Source organism: Podarcis melisellensis (genome assembly GCF_964234715.1).
Source record: "Podarcis melisellensis genome assembly, chromosome: 4".
Classification (NCBI taxonomy): Eukaryota; Metazoa; Chordata; class Lepidosauria; order Squamata; family Lacertidae; genus Podarcis; species Podarcis melisellensis.
Window position 1 is genome coordinate 77,258,254 of NC_138531.1, and position 19,131 is coordinate 77,277,384.

At 44.1% G+C, this 19,131-nt stretch overlaps 1 protein-coding gene across 1 annotated transcript in view; it reads left to right on the top strand.

Moving 5' to 3' along the window:
• STARD13 (StAR related lipid transfer domain containing 13) overlaps window positions 1-19,131 on the top strand; it is a 208,462-nt gene that overhangs the window by 62,085 nt on the left and 127,246 nt on the right. The window lies entirely within an intron of this gene.

Here is a 19,131-nt window from a genome sequence, read left to right on the forward strand (position 1 = left end):
CAGTTCATCAAGTATAGTTCCAGATTTGTCAGGCTTGTGACAAGGGCATTTTTTTCAGCTGAAACTCACCAGAACTCAGTTCTGGCACTTCTCAGGTGGGTACCAAGATGAGTTTAGGTACCTCTTTTTCTATAAAAATAGCATTGCTTGTGACGAATGTTGTCTGGAAAATGATGGTTCCACTGTGTATGTCATAAAGGAATGCCAAATCATATAAAAGGTGCCTGGAGTTTTTAATCCCTGTTGAAATCCATGCAGAATTTTCTCCATTATAGTTATATTCCAGAGTAAGAGGTTCTAAGCATCCAGTGTAAGATTTAGGGCTTATTATTGTGTTTATTTTCCTTTCTTTAATGCTACTGCTTGTGTCCCGCTAGCCAATGTTCCTTTTAATGAATGATTTTAGAGTGTTGTGTTGTGTTGTACTGTTTTATTGTTGTTAGCTGCCCTGAGCCCGGCTTCGGCTGGGGAGGGTGGGATATAAATAAAATTTATTATTATTATTATTATTATTATTATTATTATTATTATTATACATTGTATACTGTACCTGTTGCATTATGGAACTGTGCCTGTTTGATCAACATACTGCCAATGTTGCACTAAATTTCATTCACACTCGTGGGTGTGGTGTGACACAACTGTGGGCACCGTTGGACATATCACCACTCTATGTGCACAAATGCTTCTGCACCCTGCATGATTTGCTCATTAAAATGGCAGGAAAGAACTGTAGGCCAGAATATTGTCCCATATTTCATCACATTAAAACTGCAGGAAGATTGCAGCACAAAACTCATGATCTGATTTTCCACGTTAATGGGGATCCATGGGGACATCTTTCTTGAAGCAATTCACATGGAAATGAGCTCTAAATTCCACTAGATTTCCAGAAGCGGCTTTTCACATCATGTGAAAGATCACATAAAACACAGGAGTGCTCAGCTAAGGAGACGTCAGGAAAACTGAACGAAACACAGTCAGAATGCAGCCTGAATGTGTTGCACAAAGCAGCTTTCTATCTCAGAAGAGGCCTCCCCTCACATTCTCACACAAGATGGAATGTTTCTTCCCAGAACATGTCTGTTTGTGATGACACATACAAGCTCCATTAGAACAAAGAGGGTATGCTTCCCCCCCCAACTTTTGTTTTAGTCGTGTGCAAAACCTAAGCAGGTTTAATCAATTAATGAATGAAAATTTTATTTCATCAATCAGCTAAGATCTCTTCAACCCTGCTGTTAAGTTTAGTGCTGGAGGAGTTGCAAAGAATGACAACACAGTGCAGGATCAAGGAAGTTCTAGGACAAGGCCAGCATTTTTCTTTCCTCAGTAGATGGCAGTCCCAAGCTTCAAACTCTTTACTAAGCTCAAACCAAGGAGGCTTGGCCAGGATAAGAAGTTTGGGAACTGAGACAGCCTTGCCCTCTCGGCCTTCATTCTGTGACATTATCAAGGCTAACAGTCCAAGAGGTTGCCTGCATAGTTTGCACTGCATAGTTCGCACTGACCCTCTGCATAGTTCGCACTGCATAGTTCGCACTGACCCTCTGCTCTTTCCAAACCTCCCCCCAGACATTCCATTTTATGGAAGGGGGAACTGCTTCTCTTTGTACGGCCGGCCCATTTCATTTGCATTTCCTTTAACTTAAAGTAAATAAATAAACCGATACGCTTGGCACGCTATTTCCTGTGCTGTCCAAAAGACCTTCCAATATGTTTATCAGAATACTTAAAATGTTTTCTAAGAAAAGCTGCAGCTGCACACAGCCATTCCAATTCCTCAGGGAAACCTTTTATGGTATACTAGGAATTGACAGAAATGTGATTACGCACTAGAAATGGATTTTATTTCAATAGAGAGTCCCAATAACGTTGCCTATAACTGTACCATAAAGTAATTAGCCAGTGTTTTAATGCATGTGTATGGCTTGTGAGTAATATTCTGTGCATTTAATGATTACATATGTTATGAAAAAGGCAGAAATGATGCTCAGAGGGGGGATAATCAGCTCAGTCTTTAATGCAGGTAGGAAATGCTTCAATGTGGCCTTTGCATTCTTCCCCAGTCAATTTCATCTAACAGGTGATCAGCACTGGAAAGTTGCTTCCCTCAGAGACCCTCGCTGGCAGCCGCATAAATCTCAAATTAGTTGCAGTGTGTGTTGCTTTCTCCTGTGCAATCAATCAAAACTTTATTAGCAAAGCCAACAGGCCACAGCTATACAAGAGTTAAAAGTGAAAATAGGGATAAAAGGAAGAAAAGAACAAGCAAAAGGAGGTCCGTCAGATGAACAAGTCTGTCACTCAGATGGTGGCCCTCAATTTCGCAGCTCTCTCGATGTACCTCGCGACCTTCTCTGTTATCTGACTATCCGTATCAGATAATAGAAAATACAGTGTAATGTCTGGTGAACGGCCGGGGTTGGAGAGAATGAGTGGAGTAATAATCTCATTCCTTAGGTCTTTGTAAAGGGGGCAAGATAGAAGGACGTGGGACACTGTTTCCGTGTTACCATCTCCACATGGGCAAAGTCGTTTTTCAAATGGAGTCTTTTGGTAACGACCTTCGAGTACAGCAGAGGGAAGAACATCCCATCTAGCCAATGTAAAGGCACGTCTGTATTTTGGGATGGTTAGTTTAAACAAATATGAAGCTGGAGAGTCAAAATGAGAAGGGGGAAAGTAGGTATACCATGGGCACAGTTTCTTTAAGATAATCAGGTTGTTTTGTCGTTCAATGTCTTTCAGGCGCTGGCCTATTAGACTCTTTGCTTTAATGAGGCCCATTGATAGTAGGGACTGTGAATGCAGACCGCATGTAAGGAGTTTTTGATGCACAGTTTTGAACCACTTGCTTTTGTGAGGGTCTTGCATTACTAGAGGCAGTAGACCAGGTGGATTCAGATTAAGACGAAGCCAATAGTTGAATGTTCTCTGCCAGGTCCGAGTTTCCACAGATGGAAGGCAGGCCTCGAGTCGTAATGCTGCGTTTGGAACACAGGAGGGGACGCCGAATATCTGCCTTAGAAATTTAGACTGAACAGTTTCAATACTGGAGCAGTGGTTCCCCGTCCAGATTTGTGCCCCGTACAGTAACTGCGCCAGAGGTTTTGCTTGAAAAACTTCAAGGGCTGCTGGGATGTATCTGCCCCCCTTCGTGTAAAAGAAGCGGGACAGCATCTTGATACTTTGAGCTGCTTTTTCTTTGGCACATTTTTGATGGACATCCCAGGACCCGATCGACTGGAAAGCTGGCAGCCATGTTTCTGTGGCAGCTGTAATTTTCCCTTCTGTTCAGACATTCTATGGGAGGGGAAGATGTCTGCCATTAAATGGGAGTAAGGGAGTTCTGATCAGTTCCCCACTCATCCCACCGCAAAACTGTGGTGAATGCAAAAGAGAAGTACCGTATTTTTCGCTCTATAACACGCACCCGACCATAACACGCATGTAGTTTTTAGAGGAGGAAAATCTGTAGGCATGCCACTCATAGGCATTCCCTCCATAACACGCACAGACATTTCCCCTTACTTTTTAGGAGGAAAAAAGTGAGTGTTATGGTGCAAAAAATACGGTAGTTCACCATCTGTTATGCTTGTAGACTGCAAAATCAGGCTGAACACACTGAAACTTAAGCCCAGCCTTACTGTGAGCTCTACTACCGCTGGAGCCCAGCCGGACTTCACCCTTGTGTGCCTCCTACTGATCTTATCTTGGTACCAGAATTTTTTAAAATCGGAAATTGGCAACCCCCAACTCTGCAGCACCAAAGTGCTGCTGAGGAATGAGAGGGAGAAAGCAAGCATCACAAACTGGTTCTTACATGTTCACCTTCCCCAGATCCTAACATGAGACGTTTTTGCTTCCCACTACAGTATAAATTCCTGACTGTGGTCTCATTTGCTTTCACTCATGATCCTCTACGCTGTATCCCAAATACCACGAGAACCAGCTTTCAAATTAATTACCGGTAATTAATTTACTTACTTACCTATTTACCTGCCCTTTACCATGAAGTCACAGAGCTGGTTACAACAATATAAAATCCCAGTAGCTCCCTCCCCTTCTCATTCCATTTGCCAACACCACCTACCCGCCAACTCTTTTACCAGTGCCCTCCTCCCCACTTAAACAACCCCCTCCCTTCACACCTATCCCCTCACTACTCACCCCAAATCCCACCTTCTTTTAAAGGAGGGGGGAGGTGCTTCATGGAGCAGTATTCTGAAGCCCCTCTGTTAACTCTTGCTGCAGCCATTCTTAACAGTCGGGGGGGGGGACTTCCCAGAGCGGCTTGCTAAACCACTCTGTGAAGCACCTCCCCCTCCATTAAACAAAAAAGTTCACTTCTTGTTTACCTGTCTTGCATTTGTGATGCTGGAGTTGGTGTGACCACCTATTGGCCGCCACACAAGCTGCAGCGTGATGACAGCCTTACATGTTTATGTATATAGGAGGACAATTATAAAAGCAGGTAAAACAGTTACAATGAAAAGAACAACTAAAGCCATTCCAGTCAAAACAGACCAATATAAATTCAGCAAAAGACGTGGGTATATCTTAACTGTAAAAGGCCAGGGTAAAGAAAAGTGTCTTCAGCATACAGCAAAAGCTATACAAGGCTAGATGCACCACTGGGAGGAGAGTTCCACTGTTTAAAGGTAAAGGTAAAGGTAAAGGTAAAGGTACCCCTGACCATTAGGTCCAGTCGTGACCGACTCTGGGGTTGCGGCGCTCATCTCGCTTTATTGGCCGAGGGAGCTGGCATACAGCTTCCGGGTCATGTGGCTAGCATGACTAAGCCGGTTCTGGTGAACCAGAGCAGCGCACGGAAACACCATTTACCTTCCCGCCGGAGCGGTACCTATTTATCTACTTGCACTTTGACGTGCTTTCGAACTGCTAGGTTGGCAGAAGCAGGGACCGAACAACAGGAGCTCACCCTGTTGTGGGGATTCGAACCGCTGACCTTCTGATCAGCAAGTCCTAGGCTCTGTGGTTTAATCCACAGCATCACCCACGTCCCTGTTTAGGGACTGCCTAACAATATGAATCAAACGTGTACAAGTCGGGAAGTAATATATGTGCTCATAAGATGGAATGTGAGTTAATTCTGAAGTATCCACCGCACTTTCACTACGAACAATTGTGCTGACAAGCCTTACAGGACAAACTCTTTCCTTGTAAAGTTGTTGTTAAACAACAAAATACAGTTGTTAACATAAGCATATTTTTGCGTCTCAAGGAAAGGGAGTAAGGTTTCTTTTCCCTTGCCGACAAAATGATAAAGCCAGATGAAGTGCCAACAGCTTGCCAGTTTCAGCACTAAGTCTGAAACACTAAACATAACAGCATGCGGCATATTTGCTGATTCACAGTAATGATGAGTTTAGCAGAGCATCAAGAGGCTGGCAGGGGAGGTGGTGGTGCACTGCAGTAATATAGCAAAGTCCCTAAGTGACCTGGGCCATTGCAGTGCAGGCTCTAACATGCTCTTGAAGCATTATAAGCAAATGTGGCCTAATGGCTTGTCTGATCCTCCTGCAGGCTAAACTCCAATGAATTTTGGGAATGATTTTAAAGAGAGAGACTTGAGAAGTCTCCATCCTATTAATCCACAACTGTCCCCTGAATCCTCTGAAAAACTGTCACTGGGGGCCGCTCACATCTATTACACAGTCGCAATCTCCAAGCTAGGTCCTGTGGGACAAATTAAATGAGATTTTAAATGCCCATATGCATTTAACCTGCCTGTTTTTTGCCCCTGTGTGTAGCAAACCTGGAGGGAGGGCTATTTAGAAATGGGACCGTGCAGTTCAGGGAGTGGGAATTTAACCCTTTGTTTCCCCTGCATGGCATTCCTGATGAGTGACCAGACTGTGGAGGCATTGGTAGCTCAGCAAAGCCACCATGACAGCAACAGGCAGTTGGGATTGCTCTGCTGGAGTGTTTGTTATTATGCAAATTTCACCACCAAATAATAAAAACAGAATGGGCAGAAGGTTGTACTTTTGAAGTTTTAACCAGGATATTGTTTCTTCTGAAATATCTGCCCATTTATTTCCATGGAGTTTTCTGCTTCTGTGCCCCATCGTAATTGGATATCCATGGAAACCCTGCACAGTGTCTTGGAAATCCTTGGTGATGGGCATCAAATGGGAAGGAAAACCACTGTTTGATTTCAATTGGATATGCTTTTAGGTGTGGAATTGCTTGTGTGTCGCCATTCATAATCTCTTGACTAGAATGTGCAATAGGTTGTGCACTGAACTGCTATTATTTCTCTCTCTCTCTCTCTCTCTCTCTCTCTCTCTCTCTCTCTCTCTCTCTCTCTCTGTCTCTCTCTCTCTCTCACACACACACACACACATGTGTGTGTGTGATGGAAAGTAAATTATGCAGAAGGTGGGCTGGGGATAATTGCATCAAAAGAACTACCACATCTACATCAGAAATGTGCCAGATTATGACAGTTATGTCCATTCATTTATACGATGTGGTTGCTATTCTTAAGTAGCTGTGATTAGCTTACTTCAATGTATTAAGATGTGTGTTGTATAAAATATTTTATTGCAAGCCACCTGGATAATGTGTATAAATCTAAACAGTAAATAAATATGAGCTCTATCTAGAGTAGCTTGCTTGTACTATAAATCCATGTACAGTTACTTATATTTATTAAGCATTCAGCAGAAGGCAGAGACTAATTAGCAATCAGGGCTGTCAAAGCACAACTGAAACGCAACATTAGAGAGAGGCTGGCCATGCATACCAAATGTAAGGCGCAGAAATGAAGCTTATCCCTGGTGATAGAGGGAGAAGAGAAGGGAAGTTTTCTGTACAAAGCTGGCATGTACACGTACAATACGGGTCTTATAGAGGAGGGCTTTTAAATAACTGTTTGATTTCTATTCAGCATCTTTATATCTTGGATGAAGGAACTGAGGGGATGCTCCTGAAATTTGGAATTGAGGGGATGCTCATCAAATTTGTAGTGGACACCCAACTGGGAAGACTAGCTAGTGTCACCGAAGACAAAATGAATTTCAATAGGGACAAATGTCAGATTCTACACTTGGCAGGAAGAACCAGCTGCACAAATATAGGGCGGGGACGACGACACATGTCTTGCCAGTAGTATGTGTGAAAAGGATCTCGGTATGGGCGTTGCCAGGGGGGGTGCAGATGCTCCCCCAATCAAGTAAAACAAAAGAAATACTTAACTAACTGACCAGTCACGGCAGTTCTGCCCCCCAACAAAAATCCTGGCTACGCTCATGGATCTCGAGAGTCCTAGGAGACCACAGGCTTAACATTAGTCAACACGGTGATGCAGCAGCAAAAAAATATATAATTCTATTCTAGGCTGCATCAACAGAAGTCTTGTGTCCTGTTCAAGGGAAGTCATAGTACTGTTCTATTCTGCCATAGCCAGATCACACCTGGGGTACTGTGTCCAGTTCTGAGCGCCACAATTTAAGAAGGATATTGACAAACTGGAATGTGTGCAGATGAGGGCGACTAAGATGATCAAGGGTCTGGAAACCAAACCTTATGAGGAATGATTGAAGGAGCTGGGTAAGTTTAACATGGAAATGAGGAGACTGAGAGGAGATATGATAGCCATATTTAAATATCTCAAGGGCTGTCACATGGAAGATGGAGTGAACTTCTTTTCTCCAGCTCCAGAGGGTAGGATCTGAACCAATGGATTCAAGTTACAAGAAAGGAGATTCTGACTAAACATCAGAAATAACTTTCTGACAGTAAGGGCTGTTAGACAGTGGAAAGGACTGTGTTGCACTTCTTTATTATGTGCTAAAGGTCTCCTTGCTATCGTCCCAGCATTGTTCCATTATTCTCAGCAACTATTGAATATTTGCTTTCATTTCCATCACATCTTAACTTCACAAATTGCAGAGCTTGAGTGGCTGGCTGTGGATCAAGGGTCCACTACTGCCTAAGCTATTTGGGCCTGTTCGAGAAACACATGGGAGACTTGACACAGTGTGTCTGTGATGCCCTTGCACTGTACTACATTATTATTATTATTATTATTATTATTATTATTATTATTATTATTATTATTATTATTATTCCCTGCCCATCTATGCAAAACATTAGACATGAAAAATTTCCCAGTACAGGGTTGCCTTCAGATGTCTTCTAAAAGTCAGATAGTTGTTTATTTCCTTGACATCTGATGGGTGGGCGTTCCACAGAGCGGGCACTACTGCCGAGAAGGGCCTCTGCTTGGTTCTATGCCCAGAGGCTTCTGATGCACTGAGAGGTCAGCAGTGTTGCCACACCAATGGCGCACTTGGAAACATTTGAGGTGAGGACCAATGAGGTCTACGCTATGTCCCAAGTCTGAAGAGCTTCAAACTTCCTGTTTCAGTGTAATGGCCTTTCAGTGAGTCTTACTAATACTCTTACTCTGCTAATTCTTGTATTCCAACTATGCTTCTATTCAGAGATTTGGTTTTTTTATGTATGCAAATGTGGTTGGAGATGGTTGGATAATAGTAAAGCGGCAACCCAAGAGCAAGGTTTGAGTCACAGGTGGAGGAATCTGTGGTCCTGCAGATGTTGTTGGTCTTCAACTCCCATCATGATTGCCCACGATGGCTGAGGCTTCTGGGAGTCCAAGAACTGCAGAAAGTGCCACAGGTTCCCCATCCCTAGAAGAAGAAGTTTTCTCAGTTTTGGGTTTCCTTCTGATATACACCTCCAGTAGCAAAGGAAATGTGTTCAACCTTCAGGTATTTACTTGAAAGGGATTAATTTTCATTTATATATCCAGCACATTTTATCCTTGCGCTGCAGAGAAGACGGCGAAATGTTTTCCTTTCCATCTGCTGCTCTGGTGTGGGTGGTTCCCCCCCCCCTTCTTGCTCCACCCACCCCCAGAGCCAACACTAAAATGTGCATTGAGTTGGAGGATATAAGAAAGTCAATCTATTCTTCTACTGGGATTTGCACTGCATGGGTGTTCCCTTTTATAACCAAGATTCCCAAAACTTATCTTGAGGTTACTTGATATATCTTTTTTTAATTAAACAATGATTCATCTTTTTTTTTTTTTTTTTGATGATGCCGAGAAACAGCTCCTGTTCTCTGGCAGAAAATAAACATCCACTTGAGCCGCCCCCGCCCCCAAACCACCCACCTTCTCTTCTCTGAAAGTAATACCCTCCCCCCCTCAAAAAAGCCAGTTGAGGAAATGCATGTTTGGACTAGGAACTGAAGCAAATGATACTTTACAAGTTACTTTCATTGCTTCTTTGGAAGGGATGAAGGGCGGGGGGGGGGGGGGAGGATTGGGAGAGGGGGGAGCAGATACTGTCAAGATTTCCAGATCTGTTATTTTCCATTAAATACTAGTTGGATGCTGGTGTGAGTCTTTCCCCACTGCTTTTCCCACAGTCGGTAAGACTTATCTCACAATGGAGTTAGTGTCAGCTGTCCAAAGCTAACTAGGAGATATGCTCCTTTCGCCACTGCTCTTGCTTATCACTGACACCCTCTAACTCCCCCCCCAAACTGTAGTTCATTTACAAACCCGCAAGGCCAGTTTTGTTGTTATTGTTGTTTTGCTTCTGCCTGCCATAACTCCACTTAAATTCAATGGAATTACATGGTGGTTGGGTTTGGTCCAAGCAGTCTGAGATGAGGCACAGTAATGTGCTCCTTAGACAGTTCGGATCTGTGCAGGTGCAAAATGAGAACAGAACTCTAGAGCTTTTGCAGGATTTCCATTTCGGATCTCTGGGCTGTGCCACAGCATCAAAGCATATATGTCACCCAATCTCTTCTGGGAACAAGACCACGTCGCCAAACACCAAAGGGACAACGTCAGAAAAGAGACCCGTGTCTCAAAGTAGCAGTGAAAGATTAGTTCCTTTTTTTTCAGACAAGGGATTGCAAATTTGGAGGTACTTTTGCAGATTATTTTCTATCAATCCACATAATTTACAGGGAATTTAAGCAGAAAGAAGCAGGGCCCTGCCCCAAGGACTTACCATCTAAATTTCAATAGTGAAGGAAACAGTTAACTGTGAGAAGGGCAGCCACTCACACTTAGGTGTTGTTTCAAGAGGCAGGGTATGAATAGACTGCAAGAACACCTCTGGATTTCCTATACATCACATATTTGTTAATGCAATATGGAAAGTGGAAGAAAGATTTTCAAATGGAACATACGTTGTAGTCAATGCGACTTTTTCATTTGGTTTGCAGGTATCAACTCTAGGGCTTATATGGCAGAAACCTGCTAACTCCCCCTGCCCCCACTGTATATTTTCCTTTACAGAATCATCCAACACTGTCCTCAATTATAGTAGCGCCACAAATGCAGTATGTTGTTGCTGCTGAAGAGATATATTTTGCATGTCAATTTTCCAATATTGCAATGTGTGCCAGCTGTGTATTCTACGGCTGGAGGTGAGGAAGCGTCTCTTGACTAGTTTATTTCATGCCCTAAAGGCAAGACACCTCCAAACCGAATAGACACAGAACATTCTATATACTAGCTTGGAGAAGGATGGTGTAGAAGACAATAGTTAGGTGCTTCTCCTATGTTCTTCTTTATATATGCAGGAATACTAGAAGTAATATCCATTGAGATTTTAGACACAGGCATGCAGACAAATTCAAGGAAGGATATTATATATGATACAGAGTTGAAGGACCAAACGGTCTTGGACTTGTCACCAGGGTCTCCACTTATGAAAGCTCACAACCCCATGTTTCAGACCATGCATGACTAGGGACTTGTCCACATGGAGCAAAATGCAGATTCGTACTAGCCTGTCTCCCCATTGCTTCTAAACTTTGTGTTCCCCACCCCAAAATATCCTTGGCTTCATCCACCAGAACCTGAACTGGTGCCACTCACGTACTGCTGGTGCATATGTGATTTGTATTCCAGGGACTCTGTTCTTTACACACCTCCAGAACTTGCCCTTTGTGATATAAAGAATATAGGGCCACTCAGTCAGCGTCAGTTGCGTTCGGAAGTTAAGCATGCAAGTGAGTCAGAGTGAAGTGTTCTCAGCTAACCCTTAAAACCCGAGACTACATTTGTTATTTCTGACTTGTTAATATAACACAGACATTGACATTTCCTGGTGACTGTAAACAGTGAAATGCTTTTAAAGTTAATGGAATACAGGTGCAGCTGGACTCTGCTAAAATGTTCTCAGAGCAAAGGGCGAAAAGAACTTCAGAGTCCTCTGTAGGGCATTGATGCTAGCAGAGTTGGGTTTTCCGCTCCATTTTTAACACCCACACTGGGCACTGTAATTCACCCCTCACAGAGTTACAATTCCCAGCAACGCTTAGCAAACTACGGTGCCCAGAATCCTTTGAAGTAGAATTAAAATGTGCTTTAAAGGTGAATATGGAGCCTATGTACACATTAGGCCCAAACTACACATTCCACTAGTAATGCCCCCTTCCCCCAAGTGTGCTTTATGCTGCCACTCTTTACCTTGAAAGAAAATCAGCCATGTTTGGTCTTGATCCAGCGTCACACACCCGAGCTGTGATGGGAACCCATCTGGCTAGTTTCCATCCGAAATCAAAGCGGGAGTGTTAAGCACACTTTGTTTTCTTATAGCATGATTAATGTAAAGTGTCATTTGTCCCTTACTTTCTTCAGAGAAAGGCTCTGTGTACAGAGGAGGTGGCCATTCACTGGGTGTCATTTATGTGAAGAGAAATGTGAAGGGCAGGGGGAGCAAATAGGCATGCAAGGATTGTTTTCCCCACAGCGCAGAAACCCAGAACCTGGGCAAGAGTAGACCCATTGATTCCTCACCTCCCTTTATTCAGTTGGCTAGTTTTTATTAAAAAGCATTAAACACATTCAGTTTTCCAAACACACTTCCAATTTGTATGGTGCTAGCAATTGCTCACAATAATATAATGAATACTGCAACTCAAAATTCTGCTCCAGCCATGGCGATGTTATTGCAGTGTCTCCACTGCCATGAATTCCTCTTCCAGACAATTGCCTTATCAACAAAGGACATTTTGCCCACACTTCACTGTCCCTAGGCTTTTAAATATGCAGCATGCAGCATATAAAATGGAGCAAAAAGGCATTTTTTAGAGAGAGAAAAACAAGGGAAGTGAAATCTTTTGTTTTCAAATCCCAGGAGATGTTAAGTACTTGTTTACTTTATTGTTTTTCCCATCCAGTACCTGATTAGGATTGGCAAGTATAAGCAGATTTCATAGATGACTTTATCCCACAAGGGCTTCAATTTAACTTGACACGTCAGTTTTGTTTCCAATCTAGACCTGAACTCTACTGTGGGGGAGAGGGATGATTCCTTTGTGGCGAAGAGAAAGAAATACTGTTGTTTTCATACTGTTTTCTCCCAAAAAAGTATAATTCATTCAAGATCCTAGAAATAAATACGAAGGCAGGTGTTTTGCCTTTTCTGCCTATTGCATCAAACTGAAGACCACCACTTTACATGGTGCATATTAGCGATCCGTATCTTAAGGTCTAAGGTCCATGCCAGTGTCATTTAACAATTTGGTGTGCACTAATTTCATGTTAGTTTCATATTAAAAAGGAAGACATTACCAGTGAAGCAAGCTTGAAATTAACAACAGACTAGTCATCAAAAAGTGGGGTGCATCTTTAAGCACTAACGGATGGCAGAATTAAAAGGTTGTGCAACAAAGGAATCCAACGCAACTGTTGTGCTAGTGGAAGATTCCTCAGACAGCTAATTCTTATTGTACCCCAGCTGGTTCTTGTTGTGCAATCGGTTGCACAACAATCTTTGGTAATGTACTTGTGTTTTCCCTTGCTTTCCACCAGCACAGTGATTTTAACGTAGCACTACATTGGTTACAACCCCTTGTGGCGTAATCGGTCAGTGTGTCTGGCTGTTAACCAGAAGGTTGGTGGTTTGAAACCACCCACGGACGGCAATGGACAGGATTCTTGCACTGCAGGGGGTTGGATGTGATGACCCTTCCAATTCTACAATTCTATGGTTTTATGAAACCCCAGTCTACTGTAACACCACCTTCACGGGTGTGCCTCTGAAGGATTCTCAGAAACGTCAGTTGATTCAAAACACAGCTTCCAGAAATTCAATTTCCGTTTCAGTATTACCGGTAACTCCTATTTTGCTTGGCTACCAATTTGTTTTTTTTATATGCCTGTTGCCTTTGTCCATGGAGTTTTCTTGGCAGGGATACTGGAGTGGCTTGCCGGTTCCTGCTCCAGGTGGATCACGTTTGGTCAAAACTCTCCACTATGACCTGTCCATCTTGGGTGGCCCTGCACGGCATAGCTCATAGCTTCTCTGAGTTATTCAAGCCCCTTCACCATGGCAAGGCAGTGATCCATGAAGGGGCAGCGATCCATGATGTATGGAAGTGAGAGCTGGACCATAAAGAAAGCTGATCGCCGAAGAATTGATGCTTTTGAATTCTGGTGCTGGAGGAGACTCTTGAGAGTCCCATGGACTGCAAGAAGATCAAACGCATCCATTCTTAAGGAAATTAGCCCTGAGTGCTCACTGGAAGGACAGATTGTGAAGCTGAGGCTCCAATACTTTGGCCACCTCATGAGAAGAGAAGACTCTCTGGAAAAGATTCTGATGTTGGGAAAGATGGAGGGCACAAGGAGAAGGGGACGAGAGAGGACGAGATGGTTGGACAGTGTTCTCAAAGCTACAAACATGAGTCTGACCAAACTGCGGGAGGCAGTGGAAGACAGGAGTTCCTGGCGTGCTCTGGTCCATGGGGTCACGAAGTGTCGGACACAACTAAACAACTAAACAACAACACCAATTTGTTTCCAGGTTGAGTTTTGATGGCTTTTACCTTTAAGGCCTCAGATATTCTGGGGATGGGATGTCCTAGCAGTATTCTTATCAACACCCGAGGCTCTGCTGCATGTCCTCCTGTCGTCTGTGGTGGGGATGCAAGACAGATCCTTTGGGATTGCAGCCACAGCTGTGGAATGCCTTCCCATGGGAGTCCCACTTGACTCTGCCACTGCTTGTCTTCTGGCAAGTAATGAAAAACCTGCTTACTTCAGGGGGCATTTAGGAATGGTTCCAGCCAATTCATTTATTTTGCTGTCTCTGCTGTTATGGCGCGTGGAGATTTTATTGGCATGGGGTGTGTGTGTGTTAAATTTCAGGATGTAAGTCTTTTGTTAACCAAATAGTTCTTTATTGTGTATTTTGAATATTTATTCAGAGGTAATCGTTGCTAGTAAGCATGTGTAGGATGGTACCCTTAACTACTGTTAGCCACCATGCTGGATTTTTTTTTTAACTGGAAACTCGGCACAAGCTATTTTTAAAAATAGTACCTCGGAAGAGCCACATTGATTGAATTACCTATTTGAAAACCACTTTGAGGGAGGAGTTCTTGCACCGTAGTACTTCATGCTACAAATAATTTTATATTATTAAGACTATACATGGATTGAGGTGCTACTGAGTTGACTATTTACTTTTGTTATCATGCTGCTTACTAGTAGGTGACTTATATTTTGTGACCATTAGAATTAGGCTGGAAGCCACTATGGTGCCAGACCAACCAAACAACCTATCTGTGTGTAAAGTTGTTAAAGTTCATAACAATGTAAAACAACTGCTGCTGGAACAGACCAAACACCTGTTTCCAACAGGGGCAGCAAGGCATTTATATTGAAAGAAAGAACCACCCTTAAGTTGTTGTTTTTTTAAAAAATGGAAATCCCTCCCCCTAAAAATATTAGTGCAATTGTCATTTTTGCCTGGGTGCATCAGCCACAAAGCTAATTAGAGTTGCTTAGGGACGTGGGTGGCTCTGTGGGTAAAACCTCAGTGCCTAGGACTTGCCGATCGCATGGTCGGTGGTTCGAGTCCCTGCGGCGGGGTGAGCTCCCGTCGTTCGGTCCCAGCTCCTGCCCACCTAGCAGTTCGAAAGCACCCCTAAGTGCAAGTAGATAAATAGGTACCGCTTTATAACGGGACGGTAAACGGCGTTTCCGTGTGCTGCGCTGGTGCTGGCTCGCCAGAGCAGCTTCGTCACGCTAGCCACGTGACCCGGAAGTGTCTCTGGACAGCGCTGGCCCCCGGCCTCTTAAGTGAGATGGGCGCACAACCCTAGAGTCGGACACGACTGGCCCGTATGGGCAGGGGTACCTTTACCTTTACCTTAGGGACGCGGGTGGCGCTGTGGGTTAAACCACAGAGCCTAGGACTTGCCGATCAGAAGGTCGGCAGTTCGAATCCCCACGACGGGGTGAGCTCCCGTTGCTCGGTCCCTGCTCCTGCCAACCTAGCAATTCGAAAGCACGTCAAAGTGCAAGTAGATAAATAGGTACCACTCCAGCGGGAAGGTAAACGGTGTTTCTGTGCGCTGCTCTGGTTCGCCAGAAGCGGCTTAGTCATGCTGGCCACATGACCCGGAAGCTGTACGCCGGCTCCCTCGGCCAATAAAGCGAGATGAGCGCCGCAACCCCAGAGTCGGTCACGACTGGATCTAATGGTCAGGGGTCCCTTTACCTTTACTTAGGACAAATACTTCAGCCCAGCGCTAGTTTTTACCATGACAAGGTATGTTCCTTTTATAGTTCTGTATCTGTTATCAACATAAGGGGTCACCAAAATATAGATCATATTGGCCTGGCAGTAAAAATAATAATAATACAGTCCTTTTTACCTCTGGTGTATGATGTGGTGACTACAGTGTCTAGTGAGACTGCCTGTCTAATATTTAGGTTGGTGGCTTGTTATTTTTTCAGCATCAAGCACCAGTGTATAGTATGGTGCTTTAACAACCATGCTTACTAGAAAACAAGTGTATTCCTTCGGCATTGTTGTAAAAGAAGGCCCTAAAAATATCCCCATTTTTCTCTGCCTTTCTATTGCACTGTAACATTTACCGTACATCCTGTTTCTAACACACCTCTTCCTAATTTGACTGCATGGTCAAAACTGACCTTTTTGTAACTGAAAAGGGCACTGCAGCCAGCTCACCTAAACCAGCCCCAGGAGAAAATCTCTTAAATTGCTTGAACTCTGAGCAGCACACCTGTCTCCCTATGCAGTAGAGAGGCGATGTCTGGGAGGATCCCACAGCACGCCCAGGTCATAATTCAAGATTCCTTGTTCTATTAGGGAATCAGCATTTTTAACGCTAATGTTAAATACAATAAATATTGCAGTGGGCACCAACTTTCTTGGGCTCATAGCGTATTTGAAAACTGTTGTGGGCACCACACACACACACACACACACCACATTGCAACCACACACATCACAACTACAAATGCATTCGTAGCAACTACAAGCACACAAACACTGTTTGCACACCACCAGCAAATAGATTGGGGGGGGAGTCTTCTATTGGAATCCATAGGTTTCCCCCCAAGCCTAATTGTAGAAGGAGGCAGGTGATTTCAAGGAAGAGAGTTGCATCTGATGAGGTAAGTGTTAACCCTTCACTTCCCAGCTGCCCACCCTCTGCTGTGAATCCTCATTCTTTGAATTACAGCATGTGGGCATTTTTGGTGAAATGGGGAGGGAGAGGCAAGGGTTAACCATTCTCTCCCCAGCTGCAACCTGCCCCATGAAAATCACCTTCCTGTAGCAATTAGGTTTCAAAGCCTTCTATTGGCTATTCAGTGAAGGGAAGGCTGGGACCCTGCAGGTGCACTCATTGGTGTTACAAATAAAAACAGCACAAAAACAATACAGTGGTACCTCGGGTTACATACGCTTCAGGTTACAGACTCCGCTAACCCAGAATTAGTGCTTCAGGTTAAGAACTTTGCTTCAGGATGAGAACAGAAATCGTGCTCTGGCGGTGCAGTGGCAGCAGGAGGCCCCATTAGCTAAAGTGGTGCTTCAGGTTAAGAACAGATTCAGGTTAAGTACGGACCTCCGGAAAGAATTAAGTACTTAACCCGAGGTACCACTGTAATGAAAAAAGAAGCCGCTTCATTGTCAAAATAAAGTACCTGCCACACTTCTGAAGGTATTTGCCATCAAGCTGAATAGCAGTTTCCTTCTTGATCCGAATGGAAATAAAATCTAGACTCTATAGGAGAAACAATAACATGGAAAATTAATGCATTTCTTAATTGAGGCAGGAATATCATCTGGTATCAATTAAACTAGTAATTAATTACTGTCGCAATGTAGGCACTAAAAACCATACATAATTAGAATAACATGAAACCTTTTGTGCCTCTGTTCCGGCAGAACAGGAGGAGGGGTGGCATGAGGAATGTCGTTTTCATTCCTGAGTGTATTTCATTAGCAGCGAACAAAACCAACCCACTGAACCGCCCAATCTCTTCCAGGGAAAGTTGGAGGCGTCCCGCTTTCCACCACATCCAGTGCTTCCACTGCACATCCCACAAATTAAAACTCATACCGCCAAACAGTTCAAAGGGTGGTTGCATAAAAATGCCTCTCACCAGGAGACCCTGTTCACTTGGGCCAGAGAATAATGCGAAAAGTATTTTCGTCATTAATAAAGCAGCATCTATCAGCTGCCGCAGACAAGTTTCCCTTTCGCCCTGGAGTCTGTGTTTAATATTGGACAGATGTTTGAGAAAGTGCATTAATCCAGCAGAGTGGGAATGGACAACCGACAACCTCTGGGCTGTGTTTGCTGCAGCTTGTGACATTATTTTGTCCAGGCCCATAAATCAGTGGACAGTATCTCTGGGATCAGCCTTACTAAGTAGCATAGTGATGCAGCCACCTTAGGCAGATGTGGGGGATGGGAGCAGTGGCAATATATTGGAGGTGACATTTGTGCCACACAGCCTGCCCTGCACCCTCTAAGCTAACCCGCTGCTCTCAAGTGCAGTGAGGCAGCCACTGATTGGGCACATATAGGTCGCTGCCTGCAAGTGATAGGGACCTGAGTCCAGATGTTGGACTCCCATCAGTCACAGCTAGCACAGCCCAATGGTCAGGGCTTGTGGGAGCTATATTCTCACATCAGGAAGGTCACAGGTCCCTGGGTGGGACAGGGCAGGTGTATCTAGACTAGAGAGAGAAAGGATGACATGAAAACGACCTGTTAAATTTGGCCTTGTCTCTTCCACATGTTGCTGATAACCTCCGTTCTCACTTATTGATGGCACATCAATCGTGTTTGTAGTTAAGGCTCCTTTGAAGTGAAACTCTTTGATGAAGTTCACCTTATCTCGAATTCACCCTCTCTCAATCAACAAAAAACTTCTGAATTGGCCCAGCAGATGAAAAACACAACCTTTTTTTTTAATGAAACATGGGAGAAATCCTCTTTCTAGGAAAAATCTTTTTGAAGAGTGGGATATAAACTTGATCAAAACCTTACTATTCTGTGCATTGAGTTTTTCTTCCACTGTCTGTGGTGCTCATATGCATGCGCTAAAAGGGATACATCCTCTAACAACACAGCCTCTTCAAGATGTCAGAATTACCAAATGAACTTTTTAGAGCACATGAGTGGAATAGCATTTCTCAACTCTCCAGCTGGTACCTCGGCTTGCCTGCCCTGAACCTCTCACCATACAGCTTCATTGGATAGTCCCAGGTTGCAGTATTATGAGAGAAGGAGAAAAACTTCCCTATCCACTTTCTCTACACATGCATAATTATGTTGAGTAGCCAACACGGTGCCCTCCAGATGTTGTAGGACTTCAACTCCCATCAGCTTCAGCCAGAATGGTCAGTGGTAAGGGATGATGGGAGTTGTAGTTCAGCAAAAGCCCAGGAGCACCACGTTGGCTACCACTGCTGTACGGTAGGGCCACCCCCATGACTTTTTTTAAAAAAGTGAACACACTTTGACGTAGATTAGCAAATAGATTTCCTCCACAGCAACCTGGGCACGGCCCTGACCTCGCACAGAGCTGCAGTTCCCAGCACCCACAAACTACAGTTCCCAGGATTTTTGGCGGAAGTCCCGTGCTTTAAATGCATGAAGTGGATGTTCCTGCTCTCTGCAGCTTCTGGGCCTGCCTCTTCCTCTGAATTCCGCCGGTTGGCATCAGTGGGGCGGCCAGTGCCAGCTCGCAGGTATCCCGTTCTGCCGTTGCCTCCAAGTGTGTCAAAAATTGGCCCGCTTGTTGCCTGTAGCCTGCAGCCTGCAGCTGGG